Raw genomic sequence first — 18,167 nt, forward strand, 5'->3', positions numbered from 1 at the left:
CCTTGTGGGATTGCATTTAGTTGTCTCAAGAGCAGACGGTTATAAAGCAAACTCTAGTGTTTTGCCCCTGCTGTATGGGCTTGCCCACCATTTTTGCCCACACACCTGCCATATGATGCCACCTGCCATGTTTTAACAAGCATGAGAACTTCACCAATGTGAAGGTCCATACTTTGATTTTTTCATCTTCCAAAACCATGGGCCAAAATGAGCCTCTTTTCCTTATAAAGAACTTAGCTTCAGGGATTTTGTTATAGCAACATAAAATGCACTGGCTGGAGATTACAACAGGTGTTGTGACTACAGCATTTTTCTAACCCTTAAAACCCCTTGATACAGGTCATTTTACGGAGGAAGAAATTGAGGCTCAGAAAGATAAGGTAATTTTCCCAATATCTCACAGTAGTGAGCAGCAGATCCAGGGTCCAAATTCAATAAGAAAGGTCATACTAATGCTCTTGAGACCAAGCTGCTTCCAATAGTTACAACACTTCCAAGAAGGAAGTAGGGTATTTATGGAATTCCCTCCAAAATGGAACTTAGTCATCACTGCCAGCATCCAAGGCAACAGCCACAGGAACACAAGCTCCAAAGTAAGGAACTGAACCTTCTAATGAGAAAAATAAATAAATAAATAAGCTGGCAGGATCAGAAAGGAGTAAGGAAAAACTCAAATTTAGTGTTTTACTCATAAAATAGCTAATGATATTCTTTCACTTTTAAAGGTAGACTTTTGTCTATTTATTCATTTAGCAAAAATTCATGGGTACTTTTTGTGCAGGAGGCCTGAAAGGTAATAGCCACAAGACGCCAACCGCCTGCATTGGTTGCCTTCGGCCAGCAGAGGGGGCAAGATACCTGCTCTGTACACAGTGGCTGAGTGGCAAGGGATCCTGACACTAGCTGAGCTGGATGGGCAACGCCACCTCCTAGGCAGGTGTTTGTAGCTACCTTTAGGGACCTCTGGGAAAGATCTGAGAACAGGTTTGCAGAATGGTCCCAGGAAGATGGGGAAAGAAGTTGGATCTGTAGCGGGGTGAGGTGGTACACACCTTTAATCCCAGCTATTCAGGAGGTGAGACAGAAGGATCGCAAGTTCCAGGTCAGCCACTGAATGAGACTCAAAATAAAAAAAATCAAAAAGGATTGGGGATGTAACTCATGGACAGAGCTCCCCCAAGAAAGCTGTCTTTGCATAATACTAACATGCCCACCAAGAGAAAAGGGTCAGAGGATACAAGAACTGGAAGTGGGACCCCAAGTGCCTTCATCACAGGCAAGCACTAGGCAATAAGCCCACCTGCTTCCAAGTCCCCAGCAGAGGGACCAGCTCCCCCACCTAGTCACTGCATCACCTTGGGGCACAGAAAGCCTAGCTAGCAAGATGGGTTTGAAGGAACAAGACCCAGGGCAGGTCCCCCTGGCAGACTTGCCCAGAGCTGCCAGAGGCCAGGGTCCAGCCTAGCACCGTCGGGTTGACATTAGGTTATCTGCCACATTTCCAACTGCTTGCTGCTCCCCTAGGAGTTGAGCCAGACAGTGACTCTGCATCCCACTTGTAATAGAGGAGTTATGCAAAAGGCTGAAGAATTAAAAACCAAGTCTATCACCCCAGAGATCCCTTTCAACCATGAAACAAGAAATCGGGGCAGGGGGGCTCTAACACCCCTGCTGGTGCATATGTTCCAAGTTTCTGGGTTTTCGTGAGGCAAAAATTATAATGTCAACTTTTCCACTTGCTTAGCATAAGTTGTTACTGATCTTGTTTTCAAGGAAAACACAGACGAAAATCCCAAACCAAAATTCAATGAGGCACCACAAAGTGTGAAAAAATACACACACACACACACACACACACACACACTTTTAAAAATTTTAGCCAGGATATGAAGGAAAGCTGGAATGCAGACAGTAACAAATGAGTGCTACCAAAGAATCACGTAACCACTTCTCAAAAGGACAAAGGGGAGCTGACCTAAGTTCAGCTGGCTTGACTACATGTGGTAGGCTAAAAAAATTTTTTTTACTTAAAATAGGGTTGGACAAATTATGTAAAAACATTGTAGATAATAAGAGTGAGATGTTCTTATTATGTAGGAAGAAAATTTTTAAAATAAGGAAAGCAGAAAGTTTAAGTGAATCCCATGGAGTAAGATGGGGTCAGGAATCAGACCCAGGCTCTTATTTAGGGTATAGAAACAGAGCAGTGTGTTCACATGCATGGGTTGGGGTGTGTGTGTGAGTGTGTGTGTACATGCATGTGCACACGCACACACAGGGGAGGCCTACAAACTGGGACACCAGTATCAACAAGCACACTAGTATCCTCATCTTTATTTCTCCATCATTCTCCAAATAAAGAAACCAGGGATCCTTGGATTAGTGATTGGTTGCAGGTCTGGGGCAAGGAGCATACAAAGAGGTGAGCCTGCAGCATCTCAAGGTGCTCCAGAAAGCAATAAAAGATAGGGGAGGGGGACAGAAAAGGAAAGGATGGAGCCACACCAAAGGCCAAAGGCCCAACCTGAAAGAGCTCTTATCAGTAATAACCAGTGGGGGGGTGGAGCGGGTTGAACTGCGTCCCCCAAAAGACATGTTGACATTGAATTCCCAGCATCTGTGAATGTGACCCTATTTGGAAATAGGGTCTTTGTAAATGTAATCAAGACAGAGTCACATTGGATTACTGTGGGCCCTGAATCCAATGACTTATGGCCTTATAAGGAGGGGAAAGGACGGAGACATACACACAGGGAAGAAGGCCATATGAAGACAGAGATCATGAGGCAAAGCAGCTGCCAACCTAGAAAGGCCAAGAGCCACCACCCGCCACTGACCGCAGAAGGTGTGGGCCTGATTCTCCCATGGAGCTTTAGGACTCAACTCTGCGTACAACTGGATTTCAGACTATAGCCTCCTGAACCGTGAAAGAATAAACCTATGTTGTTTTAGTTCACCCAGATTTTAGTCATTATTGGGAATCCTAGGAAACTATTACAGATGGTAAAATTACCAGATGACATTTTAAGCACAAATAAAGTGTGCATCTAATTCCAAAGTATCTCCTCACAAACATTTATTCATTACAAGGGAAAAATAGTAACTTTACCAGAGTGACACTTGCTGGACACCACTTCAACCCCACGATCCAAGTGGATATCACTAGGTCATCACACAGCTTTATCATGTCCCCTTAAGATGACACAATGGGAAGCATATGTCACCCATGTGTTATCCTTTCTCTAATGTAAAACCTCTATCTAATTATGAGAAACAGCTGGAAAACCTAAGTTTCAGGCATTCTACAAAAGAACTAGGAAGTACAAAGTCAAAATCATGAAACACAAGATCAACCTGTGCTAAGAGCCATAGCCAAGTAGTATGATGCATGGCATTTTTTGGTTGAAAGGTGACGCCAGCAAGCCATTGAGATGATATGATTATATGTTAAGATCTGTATTCATATGGATATTAGACCCCTGCTGTCCACCTCGGCCAGCTACGGGACTCCTGAAGAGTTCCCATTGGTTGGGGAAGTGTGGTAGGAGGGAATTCCGGAGGAGGGATTTCCTGTTGCCAGTCTGGGAGAACTCCGCGTGTGTTGGTAGGCATTTTTTCCCCCGGGAGTGTACGGAGCATTGGCGGGGAGTTTCAAAAATAAAGTTTGTTCCTGCTTGAGTGGCTCATGATTTTGTGCCCAGCCAGACTGCGGCAAACCTGGAGAACAATCACAGGGGCAGGAGACTGAGACCCATCAATGCAATGCAATGCAATGGGTGACCATGGAATAGAAAACGAATATTGGTGGGACAACTCTTGAGAGCCAAATAATTTGTTGTTTAATTCTTTGGAACAATGCTAATTTTTTAGTTCTGATCATTGTTGTCTGGTCATATACAACGTTAACATACAGGGTAACAGAGTGAAGGCTATACATGAACTCTGTATTTCTTTTCTTAACTCTTCTCTATGTCCAAAAGCATACCCAAATTTAAAAAATAATTATGGGGGGGCGGGGTAGAAGTACAACAAGAGGTAAAATCTAACAAGGAACCTCAGTCAAATGAGCACTTGAATTTTCAAGACCTAAAAAATTGGGTCCTGTAAAAGTAAGCTCAATAAATTACACTACCTCGACTGTATCTTCAGTGTACAAGGTACCCAACCATTGGATCATTCAGAACAACACATTGTTTAATGTTTTTATTTTTAACTCTGCTTTGGTAGTACAAAAGTTGCAAAAGTACAAACCAGACAGTTAAAAATACATTTGACACTCAAAACAGTGAAAAAATTTCCTTTACAAATGTTTACATCAAGGTGGTGGCCAACTCATTTATGACACCAAGAAGCTGTCCATCATTAGTGTTTTGGATAGTAAGTTTAATGTGGATCCCAATCCTTCTAGAGAGGGAGGAAAAAACACAAGACCTGTAAACATCGGTTGCTTTGGGAACACTTAAGAATTCTCATCAGAGAATATAAACCAGAAAAAAGCGTATGTGTTGAAAATATTGAATGCTTAACTTTTGGCATATCTGTAAGCCAGTCAGACAAAAACTGCTCAAGTATTAGAAAATATTTAAAATGTACCCTTGGTATAAATACAATCTTAAATATTTCTGAGTATTCTCTTGCCTATGGTATTGCTATAAAAAAAGTGCTCCAACTTGAATAAAATTAAAACATCATTAAAGCTGAAGAATATCTTACACTTATCCCTCACCATTCAGAGGGCATATTTTTAAAGCAAAAATATTATGCTTTATTTTTATGTAAATCTATTGGCCTAAACCCCATATATATTATTTACATTAACACACACCCCTAAAATTTCTAGACTAGTACTTGATGGACCCAGTGAATTTGCATAATGACTTCTGTCCTATGTATATGAATGTACACACATATTTCATTTATTAGTTGTTAGTAAGAATTCACATGAAATTAAATCTACCATCATTTTCAAGGTTAAAAATATTTAGTTTAATGCCAGAAACAGAATCAAGTAAGTATATTTACAGTAATACTTGGAAATATATTTTTACAGAAACAATTTTTGGGAGCCAAATGAGAAATGTGCTTTTTCTCTTTGAAATAAAAGAAGTACTGAAGGCACTCGATCACCAACACTGATGTGGACGGAGAGAGGAAGGTGGGAGAGACATGTACCTCACCTAACCACAGATCTACCAAAAATACTAACCTGGCCTCTATGTTCTCAGTTGCTCCTTAAAATGTAAAGTTGGAGGGAGAGGGAGGGAGGGAGGAAAGGAGAGAGACAGAGTGAGTGAGTGAGTGAATGAGTGTGTGTGTGTGTGTGTGTTTCCCAGGCCACTAGGAATCTTAATACCGAGCATTAGTTATGAGATTGGAAGCAGGAACACAAGGACAGGCAGGCAGAAGTTCGCACAGGTCCAGCTTATATGACAAGTGGGTTGTTTTGTTTTGGCCGCAAGTTGGTCAAAACAAGGATTTTTATTTATTTATTCGTACTGGGGATTGAACCCAGGGGTACTTAACCACTGAAACATATCCCCAGCCCTTTTTACCCCATTATTTTTTATTTTGAGACAGGGTCTTGCTAAGTTGCTGAGGCTGGCCTCAAACTTGTGATCCTCCTCTCTCCACCCCCTGGGTCTCTGGAATTACTGGCATGTGCCACCATGCCCAGTTTGAAACAAGGATTTGTGAGTGTGTCTGTGTGTGCCTTTAAACTATTTTCCCCCATTATTAAGTGGATTAAATAAATGAGAATTGCTTAGCTCAAGTTTAAAAAAAAAAACCCTCTTAACATTAGATAAGTGACTGTTATGGTTTAAATGAGGTGTCCCCCAAAAGCTAGTGTGAAACAATACAAGGACGTGTATAGGTGAAATGATGGGGTTTTGAGCCTTAACCTAATTACTGCATTAAATCCACTTGAACGGATTAAATGGATGGTGTTTGCAGGCAGGTAGGGTGTGGCTGAAAGAGTTAGGTCACTGGAGGCATGCCTTGGTGTTTATATTTTGTCCCTGGTGAGCAAGAGCTCTCTCTTTCTCTGCTTCCTGGTGCCATGTCCTGAGCTGCTTTTCTCTGTCACACTCTTTCTGCCATGATGCTCTGCCTTATCTCAGGCCAGAGCAATGGAGCTGGCTGCCTATGGACTGAGACCTCTGAAACCATGAGTGCCAAGTAAACTTTTACTTCTCTAAAATTGTTTTTGTCAGTTCTTTCGATCACAGCAGTGAAGAAAATAACCAAAACAAAACTGACTAAAACAGTGACCTGGGAGTGGCAAGGTGGTAGCAGAGTTAATGCTGAATTCTTGGACTAGGAAGCCAAGGTCTAGCATCTGGTCCCACTGGACTCCCCATCTCTTGGAGGATCAATTTCTCAGTACTAGACTAGATTATTTCCAAGGACCTTTTGTCACTCAAGTTTCTTTGTTTGTAACAGTCTGGCTAGGAAATCTAATGTGTGAGACAATGCAAGGAAGGTTAGAGGTGAAATGATTGGAGATTTTCTTGCAATCAGTATCAAAAGGGGATGGTAAACTTTGGGGGGATGGAAAGGGAAACACACATATACACAGAGCATGAGCTCAGACTATACAGGACTAATTCCACAGTATGTCACATAATGATCCTAAGGGGAAACAGTGTGTACCCCAAGCCCAGGGATAGACAACTGGGACAGATGGTGGCTGGGGGCCACTGACAAGATTAAAAAAATGAGCTCTTTCCCTCCCTGAAAATGTAATACATTTTTTCAAGACACTTTTTAAACCAAAACTTGTTTCAAAGGAAACTGAATTCTGTTTCTAGCACAGTAACAATATTCCCTTTGAGGCTGTATCCACATGCCGGCTGGCTTCATGATAGAAATTGTATAAAATATATAAAAATATTCCTTAGGCGACTTCATATCTTGTAAATTTTCAGTCTCTTAGAACTCTTCAAATAAAGTCACTGCTGCAAGAGAAAATAAAGAAGGAAAGCTTTAACAAGAGGTAAACATAACACATCTTGATCTGATAATTCAAATAACTGAATATTTAAACACACAAAAGATCTGTAACCCATGCTCTGTCCTTCACCCATTTATACATGGTATCTAGAACCCAGTCTAAGGAAATTAAGTACTACAATTCCAAAAAGAACCCCATTTTCAAGGTCTGCGAAACCAAAAGATGGAGAATGAGAACCCCCGCAGCATGGAGCATCAATCTGTTTTACACATGCTTCTCGGGTGGCAGGTGGGCTCCTTGTCCCCGTGAGTTATTCCTTATCATTCATTCTCCAGGGGAACACGTTCTTCACCTCCTTCACCACACTCTCAGGTGATGAGTGCAGAAGGAAGATCCTCATTCACATGGAACCTTGTATGCATCCAGTAGGGAGTCTCTGAAGCCACACCAAATGGAGTGAACCCTGGTCTCTACTGGGCTCAGGGCAGCTCAACTGGGATTCCATCAGACAAAGAGAACACAATCATGGAATGCTTGATCTTTGGTCTTTGTTGCCTTTGGGGGTATATGTCTGTTTTTGCCATGTGGGGATAGAAACCAGGGCTCACACACGCCAGACCAGTCTCCACTACTGAGCTATGCTCGGATCCCTTAGGTCTTCATTGTACTTGAGGGTTCTGGTTGTATTTTTAAGTCTTTCCAACAACTGCCCTTGTTATTACAAATAAAGCCCCATATTTATAAGTTTTCTACTTTCCAAAAGACTTTTTACAAATACCTCATCACTGACAGTCTTGTTCCCTTTGCTTTCTTGAAGACTGAGTTAACCCAGGATGGGACTAAAATTATAAAAGCCGCCAGTGCACAAGGAACCACACACACACACCATGCAGGTGAGCGAGACAAGGTTAAGGGACAGAACATCCTCCAGTCTGCCAAAACTGTGTCTTTCGTAAGTACTAAGCAAAAGCGGAGATGCAACAGTCTGAAGAAATATGAATAACAAAAATCAGTAGAGGTGCCTTACTTTAAGGACATATTATTTATTTTACAGCTCACCTTTCAAGACATGTACTCTAATATCATCCTATTATCCTTTTCTGTCATTCATAATGATTTACAATGGTTATGAGAGAGGAGAAAAAAGGGAAGAGATATTAATAATTAAAATTGATTTCCCAAATGAGAGGAGTTAGGTAAGAGACTGTGTTATCCCCTTAGCTAAAAAAGGAAATGAAACCCTGTTCCTTAAAGTGACATGAATCAAATTTAAATTATAATGAAATAAGTCATTCTCTGCAATGCATTGCCACTACTAGCAGGGCTGAGCCACACATTGGTCTATAAAGCTGACCAAAGTCCAGTCAAAGGCTACTTTTAGGAAGGAGTCAATAAAGAAGAAATAATCCAGCACAGAAAAAGCCAGAAGGGCCAGCAATGAAAAAATACATAAATGGTACTAGAAAAAAAGAAAAAGAAAAGGCAAAACATGTTAAGATTTTCCAGAAAACCTTAAACTAGGCCATTATCTAAAAAACAGTTATTCCACTATTTTTATGTCTCCTCTTTATGTGCTTCTTAGACCTAGATATTTTTGTATCAAGAAAAATAACTGAGTCAAGGGCACAGGATGTCAGGCCTGGTGTGCAATGTTCCACTGCACTGACAGATTTCACTCCAACCTAGGAGAACTTCAAATTGAGAGTGTTTTGCAACAGATTCAACCAATCTTAAGGAGTCGACAAGCAAGACCACAGGAAGGACTAACAATGAGGAATCTGGCCTAGAAGCCTGGATTCAAGTACAGACTCCCATTTCTAACTGTTAAACCTGTGCTATCCCTGTAGCCTGCTCTTGTAGGGTTGCTGGGGGCTTTATGTAAGATGGTGTATGCACAATGCATTATATGGGGCCAAGCATTCAGAATACTCCCAGAGTAGCTATTAGGACCATCATCCAATTCTCTGCTCTAAACAATCACATTAGCTTTCTTCAACAGCTGTCTTCTGCAGCTGATTAAGACTACACTGCGCAAATATCTTTGAGAGAATAATTAAAAGATATATGCTGCTTCAAGCCCTTACTACTAATATCAGAAACTAAGCAGAAATAGGTAAATCAATCTTTTTAAAATTCTTGCAATTCTGGTCTCTCCTTCTAAACACACAAATCCTAAAAAGCAGCACTTTAGTGGCATGATGCTATGAATATTCAGGTAAATATCTTATAATGATGATCTACAGGGAAAGAAGACACCACATGCTCTATGACTTGTAAATTTCTAACTGTGGCCTTATTTCTGGTAGTGTAATGAGGTGCCTAAAAATTGCAGGCTGTGTTACAGTACATTTTCACATTGCTAAATTCCTTCTTATTTCATTCCACAGTCTTGAATACATTCTCGCTGATGAACAAATACCTACTTTGAAATCGTAGTAATTCTTTACACTATGCACCAATAAAAGTGTTGGGAAATTTGGTAGTTACAGTTTTACACAGAGTGCTCAAGTTGGAAGAAACTTAGTAAAACTTCCTTATACTGAAAACAAAATTCAAAACTCCCAAGTGTAACCACTTCCCTCCTGAAACAAGACTGATGGACAAAACTTAAGACTTTCACTACCAAAGACTTATCTGGATCAAAGGAAGACTATCTTTTTCATTAAAGCTCATTGTTCACTGCATCATCTTAATTGTAAAGATGAAGCCACAGTTTTATCATTGTTAGTTTCCACAGAAGCTTCAGTGTTTTAGGATTTATGTGTGCCTTGTTAAAAATGACCTTCTAGTAAAAAGGATCTGGTCCCTTTAAAAATTAGAAAAATGTTTCAAGAAACTAGAAACCTGTGCAAATTAATGGATACTGTGTGCCAGACCACAAAGGGCAGGGTATTAAGGAATGAAAACACTTTCTGATTAATAACAACAGCACTGCCATTTTAACAGCACTGACATTTGCAGTCTTTCTAAGTGCCAGGTACCGGCAGGCTAAGTACTCCAGGTTCTTTAACTCAATCTTTCCAATAACTCTATGACTCAGTGACAATTCCCATTTTCACAGGAGAACACTGAGGCTTACAGATTCTATTACTTGTCCAAGACCATACAAATTCCGAGAGGAAAGCTGGGAGTCTGCTCCAGGTGGTCAGACCTGGAAGGTAACATGGGCATGCTCACACTGCACTGTCATCTGATCTCCAGGGCGACATCCAGGCATCACTGATCTGGTACCCTCACTTCTCTGCTCCCCACCTACATGGGAGGAGGGCAAAAGGAGGAAAATGCAGAAGCCAGAAACACTGGTAGGGCCTTTCCAGGGAAAGTCATTATGGTCATGGGAACAGTTAAATGATGCCAAAAGCCTACACTGTAAAAGACACCCAGTCCCAAAGAAGATCAAAAGTGCATCTGTAGGACGGGGTATGGTTCAGTGGTAGAGCTCTTATCTAGCATGCTAGAGCTCTGGTTCCATAAAAGAGAGAGAGAGAAAGAGAGAGAGAGAGAGGGAGACAGAGACAGAGACAGAGACAGGAAGAAACTGCACCTACAGGACACTGAATTCTGAAAACATTGAAAGGCACAGGCCACAGGCACACACAACTTGAATAATAATTTTCTAGAACACTTTTAAATAAAATAAATGGGAAAGTTGTTTATAGAAACAGAGTTATAAAGATTATGAGATCAAAATTCACAATGAAGTCCTGGGGCTACATCTATGTGATCATTTACTGATAATCTGTGATTTCTGTTGGTAATTTAAAGGCTCAAAACTCTTAGTGAGAAGATTTTCTTGTACTAGGTTCTCCTGAACACTGTGTGGTCACATGCCCACAGATAGTAATTACCACAGACACGACACTAGCAGCCTGTAGTAGCCCTACCTACATAGGGTGGCATCTTGGCATAGCAATTACCACAGACATGACACTAGCACCCTGTAGTAGCCCTGCCTACATAGGGTGGCATCTTGGCAGGTGCAGATTAATGGGAATGCATCAGAGTGTACTTAGGGGTTTATAGTGCTTTAAATCTTTCTCTGGTATAAATTGTGTGTTAAATCCTATAAATTAATATTCACACCTTGCTATTTTACCTTTTTACTTTTTTTATTTTTTGATAGTGCTGGGGATATAGCACCCAGGGCCTCCCTTGCCCATTCTAGATAAGGGCTCAACCACTGAGCTACACCCCAGCCCTTATGCAGTCTATTTACCTCAGAGTGTCTCAGAATGATCAGAACTTGCTTTAGACTTGGCTTAAATATTAATGAAAATTGCAAATTCCTTGGATCACACCCCAAACATACTAAATCAGAATTCACGGGGCTAGAGCCCAGGAATTTGCTTTCTTACAAGGTGCCCAGGTGACGCTAACACACATATAAAGGTTTAAGCCATGAGGTCAAACCTATTACTAACATTTGTCAACTGATTAATAACTGTAAGAATTTAAGTTGCTTCAAAAATTTTGCAAACATAACACTACATAGTAAGCTTAAAAAATATATATATACATATATGTGTATATATATATATATACATACATACATATATATATATATATGTTGTATACACACACACACACACAAAAGAAATGGGGGAGAAGACATAGAACCATTTAGGACTGAAATGTTAACTAAAATTATCATCTCAATTTGAGTTATAAAATTCTTGAATTACTGAATCATTTTTAACTTATTTCAAAGCAGATTGGAACTAGAATTTGGCTAATCTGCCCAGATCTTCCTTTTCTTTCTTTCTTTTTTTGGGGGGGAGGGGGCAGGGTGCTGGGGATCAAACCCCGGGCCTCACAAGGCGTGCTTAGAGCATGCTGTGTTGCTAAGCTACCCCCCCCCCGAAGTCCCTACAGGCCTTTTAATGACCAGAGGAACACCCTATTATCACATCACACCTGTTAAAGAGTCACTGAGAGCCAACTATGTAAAGGGTGCCACCTGAAGGCAGGACAAAAGATGAGAATCACAGCCAAGCCCTCAAGGAGCTCAACTCTTATAGGGAAGAAATTTAAATGATCAGCTTCAATCCAAGAAAAAATAAGATGTGGTGTTTCAAGTCTTAAACAAAACTGGGATAGTTTATAATAGCTTTTTCTCATCTATAACACTTATTCTGTATTTGTACACATAGCTCTATTTCAATCTTTGACATTTGAAAGCTGTTACTTAGTAATATATAATCCATTCAATAATCCCCATTGATGGATAGTTAAGTTGTTTCCAGTTACCTGCTACTATATACAAAGCTGAAGAGAAGAACAACTTTGAACATTATCTTTGCATTCCCGAATATCTGTGCTTGTAACCACTTGGGCAAAGAGTACATATTTACATTCTTGACATTTCCACATTACCACCTATCCGTACTGATATCTCCTTGCGTCAGTGTGATGACGTCCATTTCCCTTCACCTCTTAACCAGGGTGGCAAGGTAAACCAGCTTCCCCTGGGAGGTCTTGGTTTATGTGCTTACTCAGAGCATTCCCTTTTATTCCCAGCACGGTCTCATTCTGGATGTGAGCTACAAGGTCACGCTGATGTTGACATTCATCTTTGTTAAGAGAAAAACAGTGATCTCTATTTTCATTGTATTTATTTCATTATTAGGTAGGGCATTTTTCATGTTTACTAACCATTGCATCTTCCACAAGTTACCACACTCCAATCCCAATTTAGGGGAGAGGTTTTAATAATTAAAATCTTAACTTTTTAATATCAATGGCAAACTACTTTTTATGCATGTTGGTAGATATTTTTTTCCATTCAAAATGAAAACAGCTCTTCTAAGTAACATAGAAATGTACTACTCTTGCAAATTATATTGCCTTCTTTATTGAATAATGCCCATGAAATTGTGCACTCATTCCTTGCAGTTTTGAATCTTCTGACACCAGGATTAGATCTTACTGAGAAGTCTGAAGATTGCCCTTTATTGCGTTATATACTCATAGCAATTCAAATGTATCATATATTTTACTAATGATTTTCCCAAGTGACAATAACTGAACACTTGTGATTTAGCAGCCCTTGGGATGGTAAGTTTCAAAATGCCATATTTCAAGTAAAATGTAATTGAAATCAAAATGACACTGTATTTAGAAAAAAAAGGATTCAACTGGCAACTATTTGAATGGAATTCAGCAGTTCCCTAAGAGTGTCAACATACCTCTGGTACAACATCTCCACTAAGCAACAGAGGAATGGCGTTACAATGAACAATACTACCTTTTTTAAATAGGGAAAATAAAACAAGTCAGACACAGCCTCTCTGTTTGGCTTGTGGGCTAGAGTTCAGCTGATTTGCCTTCAATAATCCTCCATCTGAGAATGGAAAAAACAATCCTATTACTACCTTAACAGGTTATGTCTAATCCGGCCTCTCTGAGGCTCAAGAGAGTCAAGAAATAGAGAAAACATAATTCTTATTTACTAAGTGTTTAAATAGAACTCACTTAATATAGTACAGGTTGAACATCCTTTATCTAGAATTCTTAGGAACAAATGTTTCAAATTTCAGTTTTTCAGATTTGAGAATATTTACATGGACTTCACTGGTAAAGCATCCCTAATCTGAAAATTCAACATCTAAAATGGTCCAAAATCTGAGTTTTTAAGCACCATGACTCTCAAAAGTTTAAGATTTTAGAGCACTTCAGATTTTCAGATAACATCTAACAATTACCTATTCAGAACTTATTTAGTGCCAAGGAACAACATCCTGATGAAGCAGAGATATTTTTACTGTCCCCACTTAGATGGAAAAGCTGATGCATCAGACAGTTAGTAATTTCTCCAAGATTACACAGCCAAGAAGAGACAGACCAGACCTTGAGCATAAGAAGTTTGATTCCAGAACGTACACTGCAAAGCTGTATTATCCTGTGTCCTGTTACTTATGAAATATAGGCACTATTTTTCACTTAAGGTATTTATGTTAGTAGAGCTGAAAGTATCAAGGTACAAATTAAGAAAAATAAAAATCGTGATTATAACTATCAATTTCAGCTTCTTTCTAATTATAAGCAATACAGTCTATGAAACCATTTCATTTTCTGCTTCCATTGAGCCCTTTCAGTTCTGTCTTATATCCTCCAAAGTCTCCATGAGTCTTCAATGCTGCAGAGATTTTACGATAAAAATAGCAGATGTCACAGATCCTCTTTTGTAAGTCTTGTAAAAGGGCTGACAGGGCCAGCAGGGCAGAACAGATCAAATGAGGGTCAATTCCTGGTCAACAACAGGGAGAGGGCCTAGAATAGGCCCCTGCCTGAGAGGAGATGGCAGACTTGGTTGACAGTTTCAAATAGAACAAAACAAAAATCTCTGGTCCCCAAGGTTGTCTAAATCCTGCATATATATATATATATGTGTGTGTGTGTGTGTGTGTGTGTGTGTGTGTGTGTGTGTGTGTGTTTTGGTATATTCTGTGCACAGAGCAAAGCTGTGGAAGAAAAACCTTTAAAAAAAAAAAAAAACTCATTGATAACAGTGAAGTATGCTTCTAGGTCCACCCAAAACTCCCAGAGGATGGCCATAAAGGTACTGGAGCTAGTCGGGTGTGGTGGCACACGCCTGTAATTCCAGCGGCTTGGAAGGCTGAAGCAGGAGGACCTCGAGTTCAAAGCCAGCCTCAGCAAAAACGAGGTGCTAAGCAACTTAGTGAGACTGTCTCTAAATAAAATACAAGAAAATAGGGCTGGAGATGTGTCTCAGTGGCAGAGTGCCCTTGAGTTCAATGCCTGGTACCGCCCCCCAAAAAACATACTGGAGCTATTTCCAAAAATAAAGGACAAATAAGGCAGTTAACATTTTAAATGTGTCCTCAGTCATGCATGAGTACAATAAAAACAACAGGCCAAGGCAACCCCTGAACCTCAGGGCTATCAGCTTCCATAAAAAGCAAGGCACCACAAGCATCTAGGCTCTCATGTGTGGAGGGCAGGGGGGACCTTTGCACACAGATGTGTTGCATAAGCATGTGTATATACAGCATACTCTGAAAGGACATGGAGGATGCCGATAACCATGGTTCCCCTTGAGAAGGGAACGTAGAGATGATTTGGGGGTTAGGGGTGCAGGTAGGTAAAGACACTTTGGATTTTAAGATTTATTTTTCATCCTGCAGCCCTTCATGATATTGAACTACTTTCTCATAAGCATGTCTTATATTTCAATTTAAAAAAAGATTCCATTTTGAGCCGGATGTGGTGGCACATGCCTGTAATCCCAGCAACTCAAAAGGCTGAGGCAGGAGTTCAAGGTCAGCATCAGCAACTTATCAGGCACTTAGCAATTCAGTGAGATCCTGTCTCTAAATGAAATATTTTAAAAAAGAGTTGGGGTTGCAGCTCAGTGGTTAAGCACCCCTTGGTTCAATCCCCAGTACCTAAAAAAAAGATTCCATTTCCAACACTTGTAGCACTCAATGCATTAGAAACAGTAAAGTTACTGAACCTTGAGGAAGCCCAAGCACAAACTCTGTAATTATCTATCAGCATGACCTTGAATAATATGAAACCTCCTAGAGGTTAGTCTAACTCTGAAACTAGGGAAACAAGGGAGAAAAGTCTACTATAAAACTACAAGAGAAGCCTGAGAGAGCTTGGCTTCTGTCCATCTCCATCTTACACAATGCTGGATCCTTATGGCCTAGCAAAGTGCCTGGCACATAATAGGATCTCAATACATGTTTTAAAGATGTAACAGTACTTTAATTGAACTGAACTAGCAATCACAGCTCTAAAAATCTATGACCTTGGTCTATCTGGGAGAAGACTGGTTTATAAACCTGCCCCTGATCCAGGCAGAACTTTAAAAGGCAAATGACATCAGATGATCCCACAAGCAACCAAAGCAGCCCTCCCATGCTGAGTGCTGGCGAGACTGAAATGATCACTACTGTGAACCACCGGGCTACATGGGCTTACCCCTTGCCAGGAAAAGCAAATCTCCCTCCCATTCCATAGCTATTGAGCATGTTGGCTCCAAAGTGTGAATTTTTCCCATCACTACCCAGTGCTAGGATTTGGGAAAAGCTAATCTGAGCCTACTTAAATGTAAATGGAGATGTTATTATCCACAATGCCTAAAATAAGTTTTAAGTTTCGGTCCCTCACTCAGCTTTTCAGTTCTGGTCAGCTCTACTGCCTTTTCTTCATATAGCAGGTCCTGGAGAGATGTTAGCCTCCTCCCCTCCACACTGAAGACAGACTCCATGCATGGGCCTTCACTCAGGAGCATGACAGGCATCACAGAGAGTACTAGGATCCCTTGAGAAATGTGATGAGCGATTGATCCAGTCAGGTGGCCTCATCCAGGCCTATTTTAGCTGATGTTTCTTTTTATAAATGTATATTCCATTGCCCCTGAGTCAAATTAAAAAGACTTCCATTAAATCTGGGATCCCTTTACTTACTAAATATGTGTTTTCCCTGAAAAAAAAAAAAAAAAAAATATATATATATATATATATATATATATATATATCACTCAGGAGAAAAAAATAAACCAGCTAGTGGTACCTGACATTTCCCACCATTACCTCTTTCCCTGGACAGTTAAAAAATGAAAAGCAATTCAGAGAAGTGCAAATAAAGCAGCAAATGCCAGTCACAGTCACTGAGCTCAAAGGAAGGAGGAGAAGAAGAAAAGAGGACGGCAGAAGCTCAGGAGAAGCCACTTTTGATCAACCACCAAAGCTCAGGAGGTTCTGGTAAAGAGCAGACTTTTATCCAAGGGCAGAGCACCAGCACAGCAGCCACAGCCAAGCAGAGAACTTCAGCCCATGCAACATCTTCACTCCCCAACTCCCGTCTTTAAAACAAAGCACACAAGTCTGCAAAACTTTCCAATCCGTCCTGCTCCTACTTTTGATTCCACCTCTCGTAAGAGGGGAATAGTTATCTAAGGCCTCTGTAACACAAATGCAAAAATGGTGCACATTCTTAAGGCATTTGCCAGATATTATCTATCCCTGAGATGTCCTGAGAATCCAAGCTTAATGTTAAGAATGGATCCACAGTCCCAAAAGTTGATGTATGAGAAGCAGATTCATAAATAGATAGAACCACCAAGAACGGCATGAGGATTTTATAGTAGTAAATATTTAGTAGGTACTAACTGTGCCAAGGATTGATTTTAAAAACTATATGCATAGTTTTAAAAATGAGGACCCTGAGGCTGAAAAGCATTAGTTAGACACGGCTGGGAGTGTGGCTCAGTGGTAGAGCACTTGACTAGTATGCACAAGGCCCTGCATTAGATCCCTAGTGCCACAAACTGAAGGGAAAAAAAAGAAAAAAAAAAACCTTTCCCAAATAAAAGTGTCTTCATAGCAAAGTAAACAATCAGTAGAGTGAAGAGACAATCTACAGAATGTTAGAAAATATGTGCAAAATGTATCTGACAAGCAGTGAACATCCAGGACTTGTAAGAAACTCAACTCAATACCAAAAAAAAAGTTAGAAAGAAAGAAACCAAACCCCAATAATACAACTTTAAAATGTGCCAAATATTTTTAAAAATTAAAAAATAAAAAATTTAAAATGGTAATGTAAACTTATCAAAGGACTTCTTAATAAGCTAGAATTATAAAATGGAAAAAGGAACACATCCTTGGGAAACACGCAATATAGAATGCTTACTACAGTATCATTTTTAAAAAGCAAAAGACCAGTGACAATGAAGACAAGGCAGTGGCATTTGGAGACTGAAAGCAATTCGATTTATTTAACTTTGAAGAACAAAAGCTTATTCTTCTAAGAAGAAATCAAAACACATTTTCTGTGGAAAAAAGAAACCATTTTAACCGCATTGCCAAAATAAATCAGGCAGAGTATAAGTTAGATCTAGCCACAGAAAAGAACTCAGGCCAAATAGGCAGGGTGAGAAGAATAAGGGGGAGGAGAGAACAAACAACAGATTTTGTTTTTAAAAGAGCAAAGGAAAGATGGGGAGAGAGAAATCCTGCCCCAATGTTGACACAGTTCCATTTAGAACACAGTCATTCCTTGGGATCCATGGGGGAACTGGTCCCAGGACCCAAAGATACCAAAATCTATGGATGCTCAAGGGCCTGACATCAAATGGTACAGTATTTGCATGTAACCTACATGGGTCCTCCTGTAAACTTTAAATGATCTCTAGATTACTTGTAATACCAAATGCAATGTAAATGCTACGTAAATAGTTGTTACA

General features: G+C 40.0%; 1 protein-coding gene across 1 annotated transcript in view; it reads right to left on the reverse strand.

The window, feature by feature from the left end:
- Positions 1-4,188: 4,188 nt before the first annotated feature.
- Positions 4,189-18,167, reverse strand: part of Rell1 (RELT like 1) — an 85,947-nt gene continuing 71,968 nt past the window's right edge. The window contains exon 10 of the mRNA XM_015482019.2: positions 4,189-6,956. The gene's annotated coding sequence lies outside the window, so the exon portion shown is untranslated. The remainder of the gene's footprint in view (positions 6,957-18,167) is intronic.

This window comes from Marmota marmota, unplaced genomic scaffold (assembly GCF_001458135.2).
Source record: "Marmota marmota marmota unplaced genomic scaffold, marMar, whole genome shotgun sequence".
Taxonomy (NCBI): Eukaryota; Metazoa; Chordata; class Mammalia; order Rodentia; family Sciuridae; genus Marmota; species Marmota marmota.